The 7,974-nt window shown below is 38.8% G+C and overlaps 1 pseudogene; it reads right to left on the bottom strand.

The window, feature by feature from the left end:
• Nucleotides 1-3,605: 3,605 nt before the first annotated feature.
• On the bottom strand, nt 3,606-4,217 carry LOC118355954 (annotated as a pseudogene).
• Nucleotides 4,218-7,974: the final 3,757 nt, after the last annotated feature.

Genomic DNA, 7,974 nt, shown 5'->3' with positions numbered 1-7,974 from the left:
CAAATAGGATTTAACTGGTCTTATTGGGGTAGAAGTAAGGTCTTACATTTGGGTTCCTAAAAGTAATAACCAACTGCAGAAATGTAATGTAGAGGAGAATTGGCAAGAAAGTAACATGTACATCCTAAATATTCTCAAATTTTCTAGCTTTCTGGGGTTACCTTTTCTTTTAACAGTCAAGTAAAATTAGTCCATATTCTTTCTTGTGTAACTTTGAGAAATCCAAGGATTTTGGCGTGGCAGGCAGGTGGTGGTTGGGGAGTTTATGTTCTCTCAATGGTCTCTTGGACAGACCATCTTCATCTCTTAACTCCTACTTTTTATTTGTCTCTTCCTAGTGAATTTTCAGTCTTTCTATTTCTTTTTCTCTCTTTACCACTTCCAAGAGAGAAGGGGATAAAAAGCCCTGATTGAGATGCCATGTTCTCTGCATTTCTTTTAGTCTTTGATGTGGAGTAGCTGGTTAGTTTGGCTCTTTGGACCGGTGACTACTGAGATAAGATTCATTCTATCTGGCTTTCAGGGTGCTCATGTGTGCTACTAGAGTGCATGGTCTGAGATATTTTAGGGTGCTTGAGGTATCCCCACACCATGGCCTCTTCTTTTCTATCCCAAGGATCTCAGACTTCTGTATCCCATCACTGGAGACCTATGAGGGTATAGTGCTTAAAAGGACTGCACATAGGGAACCAATGTTGCTGCCTCCATTTCATCCATCTACAGTTGCCTCCAGTTGATACTCCACTGTCCCTTTGTGCCATGTTGGAAGTGGTTGTTGTATATAGAGCTTTTTTGGTCATAGAGATAGAAATGTATCCCAATATAATTTTGGGGAGAATCCAAGTATTTCACTTTATGAACTTTAAAACATTATTCTGAAAAGGGGTCCATAAACCTCACCAGACTTCCAGTGTGATGTATTTGGAGATAGGACCTTTAAGGATGTGATTAAGGTTAAATGAGGTTATTCAAATGGGGTGCTAATCCAAAAGAACTGGTGTCCTTATAAGAAAGGGAAAGAACACCAGAGCCTTTTCTCTCCATGCACCACGGAGGAACTACTATGTGAGGATGCAACAAGAATGAGGCCATCTGCAAGCCGGGAAGAGATCTCTCACCAGAAACCAAATTGACTGGCATATTGATCTAGGACATCTAGCCTCCAGAACTGTGAGAAATTTCTAGCATTTAAGCTACTGAGTCTGTGGTATTTTGTTATGGTAGCCTGAGTAACTAAGGATTGAGAAGGAATAGGAAGAGAAAGAAGAGAACATAAAAGGGTGTGCAAAAAATTTGGGGGGTGATGGATGTATAGTTATTATTTAGATTCCATTCAATCTATATACCAACTTGGGGAGAATTGACATGTTAACAATATCGCTTCCAATAGATGAACATCATACATGCCTACTTATTTAGATCCTCTTTAATTCTTAATTCTTAATTAGGGCTGCTGGTCATTGTATCTGTATTCTCCACCCCTACCAAAAGTCACCTGAAGAGAAGGTGGAAGATTTAGTCTTTCCAGAAAGAGTTGGTGGTCATGGCCTTAATTTCTTTGTGAAAAAGATATCAGGGTTTTGATTGGCAATTTATTTAGTCAATAATAAATGTGACTATATGTAGGAGTCATTTGTTGATTGCCTCTCTAGCATCCTTTCACCCTCCTTTTGGTAACAATATCTAGAATCTAGTGTTTTTGTTTCTAGAATCTAGTCTTTTCCCACCCTCAGTACTAGATAGTTCTAAATGGTGCTTCACCCCTGGCCCTAAAGATGAAGTAAGTGACCAAGGCTTTAATCAGTAAGTGTATTGCAGTGCCTGGTTGGTGTTTGGTTCAGGGTAGACAAATGATCTAGGTCACTCAAAGTAAATCTTAGGAGATTTGTTACTAGGAATGTTACTGAATCCCAAGTGTGGCTGCCTGTTGCTTGAAAGGGAAAGACTCAAGAGATGAGTGCTGACTGGAAAGGAATATGAGCTTTATTGAGGAGGCCAGCCACCTGGAGAAGGTGTACTCTTGTCCAAAAGCCAACTTTGAGGTTTCTGCCTAGCCAAAAAAGCTTTAAAGGGACAGGGGGTCATTAATCAGTGAGAGGGTGCCGTGGCCTGTTAACACTTCCTGATTCTGTGTAGATTTAGTGGTACCTATTTACAGCTTTCTTTGCTTGAGGATTGTGCAAGAGGGCTAATTTCTGTTCTGTGATGTGTGAGGGCTTTCTATTCTCCTTCTAGAAAGGACTGTAAGATTTATTGGCACACAAGCAGGGTTAGTAAATCAATCACATGAACTTAAGAACACCTATTAAAGATTACCATGCTAGTTATGAAGATCAAGACAGCCTCAGGAAAGTAGAATTTCTTGTTTCTCATGGACTTAAACAAAGAGAATGTGAACAGGTTCTGTGGTTATCCTGACACCATATGTGAAGAGTTTTGTCTAAGAAAAGAATAAACACAGAACAAACAGAATCAAAATATGGATAGAGCAAAACTAGGCTGAGAGCAAAACTGACTGACTTTCTTTTCTTTCCTTTCTTTCTTTTCTTTCTTTCTTTCTTTCTTTCTTTCTTTCTTTTTTCTTTTTCTTTCTTCTTTCTTTCTTTCTTTCTTTCTTTCTTTCTTTCTTTCTTTCTTTCTTTTTCTTCTTTCTTTCTTTCTTTCTTTCTTCTTTCTTTCTTTCTTTCTTTTTCTTTCTTTCTTTCTTTCTTTCTTTCTTTCTTTCTTTCTTTCTTTCTTTCTTTCTTTCTTTCTCTCTCTTTCTTTCTCTTTCTTTCTTCTTTCTCTCTCTCTCTCTCTTTCTTTCTTTCTTTCTTTCTTGTTGATTGAAACTATTGCAAATGACTTTATTTATTTTATTATGTTCAATTAGCCGACATATCAACCCAGTAATACCCCTTGGCTTCTTTATTATGTGAACTACTTGTCCCTTTACTCCTTAAGCCAGTTTGAATTGGCTTTTGTCACTTGTCTTAACTCATATGTAACTCGAAAAATGTATGTAATATTCGACAGCATTACCAGAAGTATTTGGAATAAATGCCCTAATTGATATCCCTGCCCTGTTCTGGTCCCAGTATATCAGTCCTGGAGTATTATGTTTGGTATAAGATGCCATTCTCAAAGAAGGAGGTAGAGGAAGAAGAGGAGAAGGAGAAAAAGGAGAAGAGAAAGAAGTATAAATATAAATGGCCAAAGTGAAAAGATGCTCAATCTTTCTTACAATTAAATAAGTGAACAAAAACAGCAAAGAGACAGTACATTTGACAACCATATTGGTAAAGATTAAACTGTGATTATGCTCAGTGTGAGTGAGGGCACTTGCCCACACAGTTGTTAGAAATAGAAATGCTCCCACTAACAGTGTAAGAGGGTTCCCCTTTCTCCACAACCTCTTTAAAAAAATTTTTTTTAAAGATTTTATTTATTTATTTGAGAGAGAGAATGAGAGACAGAGAGCATGAGAGGGAAGAGGGTCAGAGGGAGAAGCAGACTCCCTGCTGAGCAGGGAGCCCAATGCAGGACTCGATCCTGAGACTTAAAGATCATGACCTGAGCCGAAGGCAGACGCTTAACCAACTGAGCCACCCAGGCGCCCATACAACTTTTCTTTCTTTTTTTTTTTTCTCTTTTTATTTTTATTTGCATTTATTCTGCAGAATTTACTCCCGGGCCATAAGTTTTTTGTTTCTTCAGTTTCTTCTGGGATATCTTTTTCTTCTGTGCAACCTCCTCTTCTGGTTTAGGAACAATCTGCTCTTTTTCAGTAAGGATCATCTCAATGTGTCAGGGAGAGCTCATGTATGGGTTAATCCGACCATGAGCCCTGTACGTTCTACGCCGCATCTTGGGGGCTTTATTCACCTGGATGTGCTCAATGACCAGAGAATCAACATCTAAACCCTTAAGTTCAGTATTACTCTCTGCATTTTTAAGCATGTGCAGTAAAAATTCAGCACTCTTCTTGGGCCACCGATCCTGTGCCAGCCCCACTGTTTGGCCTGGGCACGCCTACCAACTCCACCATTGTAGCGACGGAATGGCACACACTGCTTCTGTAAAGTGACGTCTTTCAGATACTTGGTGGCTTTTCGGATATGCATACCCTGATGGCCTGGGCAGTTTCACGTGTGTTCTTAAAGTGAACACGAAGATTTTGAACCTCTTGATTTACATGATTTCGTAGGGTTTTCTGGGTCAAGCGAATAGCGAACCATTTTCAGAGGTCACCTCAGGCCGCTTAGTGGGAAGAGGAAGAGCCCATACAACTTTTCTAGAGGGAAATTTGATAATAACTATTCAAGTTTTAAACGTACATATCCATTGAGCCTACAATCCTACTTTTGGAAATTTATGCAAAATAAGTAATTGCACAAGTATGCAATAATATATGTATAAGGATAGGTGAAGTATTGTTTATACTAATGAAATGAAAGATTATCTAAATATTTTCCATAGATAATAGGTTAAATAAAAAATGGTGCCTTACACCAATGAATACTTAAAACTGATGAGAAATGTAGAGGTTTTCCCACAGAAAGAAATCCATGATTATTTTTAAGTTAAGAAGCAAAACAAGTTAAATAACAGTAATTGTACTATAATCCCACTTACTTGAACATATTTTTGATGCATTTTAAAATTTTGAAAAGATATTCTTTGAATTAGCCAGTAACTCCTAGGGTGGCAAATTCAATTAAAATTAGTTTATATAGAAAAGGAGATTTGTTGAAAGGACTGAAGGAGCTCACACTAAAAGAAATTGCTTTGAGATTACTTAAAAATAAAATCTTAAAAAAATGGGGTGCTTGTCTGGCTCAGCAGGTGGAGCATGCAACTCTTGATCTCAGGGTTGTCATTTGAGTCCTAGGTTGGGTGTAGAGATTACTTAAAAATAAAATCATAGGGGCACCTGAGTGGCTCAGTCCATTAAGCCTCTGCCTTTGGCTCAGGTCATAATCCCAGGGTCCTGGGATCGAGCCCCACTTTAGGCTCCCTGCTCAGTGGGGAGCCTGCTTCTCCCTCTCCGTCTGCTTCTCCCCCTGCTTGTGCTTGCTCTCTCTTTGTCAAATAAATAATAAATAAAATCTTTAAAAAATAAAATCACAAACAAAAGAAAGAAAAATAATTTGCTTATTTTATTTTATTTTATTTTATTATGTTATGTCAGTCACCATACAATACATCATTAGTTTTTGATGTAGTGATCCACGATTCATTGTTTTCATATAACACCCAGTGCTCCTTGCAGTACGTGCCCTCCTTAATACCCATCACCGGGCTAGCCCATCCCCCCACACCCCTCCCCTCTAGAACCCTCAGATTGTTTCTCAGAGTCCATCGTCTCTCATGGTTAGTCTCCCCCTCCGATTTCCCCGCCTTCGTTGTTCCCTTCCTTCTCCTAATGTCCTCCATGCTATTCCTTATGTTCCACAAATAAGTGAAATCATATGATAATTGTCTTTCTCTGCTTGACTTATTTCACTTAGCATAATCTCCTCCAGTCCCATGCATGTTGATGTAAAAGTTGGGTATTCATCCTTTCTGAGGGCTAATATTCCATTGTATATATGGACCACATCTTCTTTATCCATTCGTCTGTTGAAGGGCATCTCGGCTCCTTCCACAGTTTGGCTATTGCGGACATTGCTGCTATGAACATTGGGGTGCATATGGCCCTTCTTTTCACTACATCTGTGTCTTTGGGGTAAATACCCTGTAGTGCAATTGCTGGGTCATAGGGTAGCTTAATTTTTTAATTTTCTGAGGCACCTCCACACCTGTTTCCAAAGTGGCTGTACCAACTTGCATTCCCACCAACAGTGTAAGAGGGTTCCCCTTTCTCCACAACCGCTCCAACATTTGTTGTTTCTTGCCTTGTCAATTTTTGCCATTCTAATTTGTGTAAGGTGGTATCTCAATGTGGTTTTGATTTGAATTTCCCTGATGGCTAATGATGATGAACATTTTTTCATGTGTCTGTTAGCCATTTGTATGTCTTCTTTGAAGTGTCTGTTAAAATGTCTTTGCTACCCAGAGCAATCTATACCTTCAGTGCCATCCTGAAAAACAATTTGCTTTAGAAGCAGGGAAATATTAGGGAATTCAGGGGCCAGAGTATGGAACCTGAATACCGTTATCCTTTTTTTCCCCCTCTGTCTTTCATCTCTCTATCTTATTTTGGCTTCATTCTTTTATTGCAGATAGGATTTCTCCATGTTGTGGCAAACACAGCTGCCAGCTACTTCTACAGATACACATTGTACAACTCTAAAACCGGAGTGGGGAAAAAAGATCCCTCTCTTTCAGCTTCCCATGTGAAAATCTCAGGGCAGGATTCTGATTAGCCCTAAAAATGCTCACATTTTTAACCAATCAGTGTTACCGTGAGGGTGAGAGTCTACAGTTTGCCAGCCTGTTGTCATAAGAGTAGACTGCTTCCATAGCATGGACATGGCCACTGAGGTATAGTTGTGAACTGGACAGCCATCCCTGTTGTGTCTATTGTATACATTAAAATGTTAACTGTAGTTATTTTGAGGAGGTGAGATTAGGAGGGAGGCTTTTACTTTGTATGTTATATATATCTATATTAAAAAAATTTTTACAGTAAGAATATATTACTTTCATATAGAGTAAAACAAATTATTACAATTTTGAAACAAAAAGATAAATGATAAACTGGATGATGTACATTAAGGAGAGTATATGCTATAATGAGCACTGGGTATCATATAAGAATGATAAATCACTGACCTCTACCTCTGAAACCAATAATACATTATAAGTTAATTAATTGAATTTAAATTAAAAAATAATTTAAAAAACTTACTATTGAACACTACTGAAAAGAATATTCAGAGGAACATGATAGTTCTGTTTAAATATTTACTGGCTACCTTGTAGAAAAGTATTTGTATAGCCCCAAGGAATGATGCATGGCCCAATGGGTTAGAACTAGAGAGAGTGGATGGAGGCCCTAAAGAGGAGTTGGCTACACATAAAAATTTTCAAAGTTAGAATTTTCTAAGAATGGAGTGCATTGCCTCAAGAAATACTAACTGCATAAACTGCATTATGTAGACTTTCTTGTTCTCTGGCTTCTAGTTGGTTTCGGCAATGGGAGGCACCAACAAGAGGTTGTAGGGTGTGAGGAGGAAGAAAGGAGAGATCAAGGCATTTCGTCCTTCTCTCTGGCCTTGACTTAGAGCTGTGTTCTGGCTGTGGTTGAAGCTCTACAACTACAGACTTCCATTTTCCTAACTCCTCCATCACTCCAGTTCCAGCTGTCCCTTCAGGCCTAGAAGTGATAACAGTCCCAGAGTGCTCAAGATCCATGTTGAATCTCTTTACTCTTTTCATACATCTGTGGGTAGTCTGTTTATTAAAATATCTTCAAACCTCAGCTGAGTGTTTTCTTTTTGTTTTTGTCTTTTTTTTTATTATGTTATGTTAATTACCATACATTACATCATTAGTTTTTGATGTAGTGTTCCATGATTCATTGTTTGCATAGAACACCCAGGGCTCCATTCAGTACGTGCCCTCTTTAATACCGATCACCAGGCTAACCCATTCCCCCAGCCCCTTCCCCTCTAGAACCCTCAGTTTGTTTCTCAGAGACCATAGTCTCTTATGGTTCATCTCCCCCTCCGATTCCCCCCCTTCATTCTTCCCTTCCTGCTATCTTCTTTTTTTTTTTTTTAAACATATAATGTATTATTTGTTTCAGAGGTCCAGGTCTGTGATTCAACAGTCTTACATAATTCACAGTGCTCACCATAGCACATATCCTCCCCAATGTCTATTACCCAGCCACCCCATCCCTTCCACCCCCCACCACTCCAGCAACCCTCAGTTTTTGTTTCCTGAGATTAAGAATTCCTCATATCAGTTAAGTCATATGATACATGTCTTTCTCTGGTTGACTTATTTCACTCAGCATAATACCCTCCAGTTCCACCCACGTCATTG

Source organism: Zalophus californianus, chromosome 6 (assembly GCF_009762305.2).
Source record: "Zalophus californianus isolate mZalCal1 chromosome 6, mZalCal1.pri.v2, whole genome shotgun sequence".
Classification (NCBI taxonomy): domain Eukaryota; kingdom Metazoa; phylum Chordata; class Mammalia; order Carnivora; family Otariidae; genus Zalophus; species Zalophus californianus.
The sequence above is the reverse complement of the archived record's forward strand: the minus strand, read 5'-3'. Positions and strand labels throughout refer to the sequence as shown.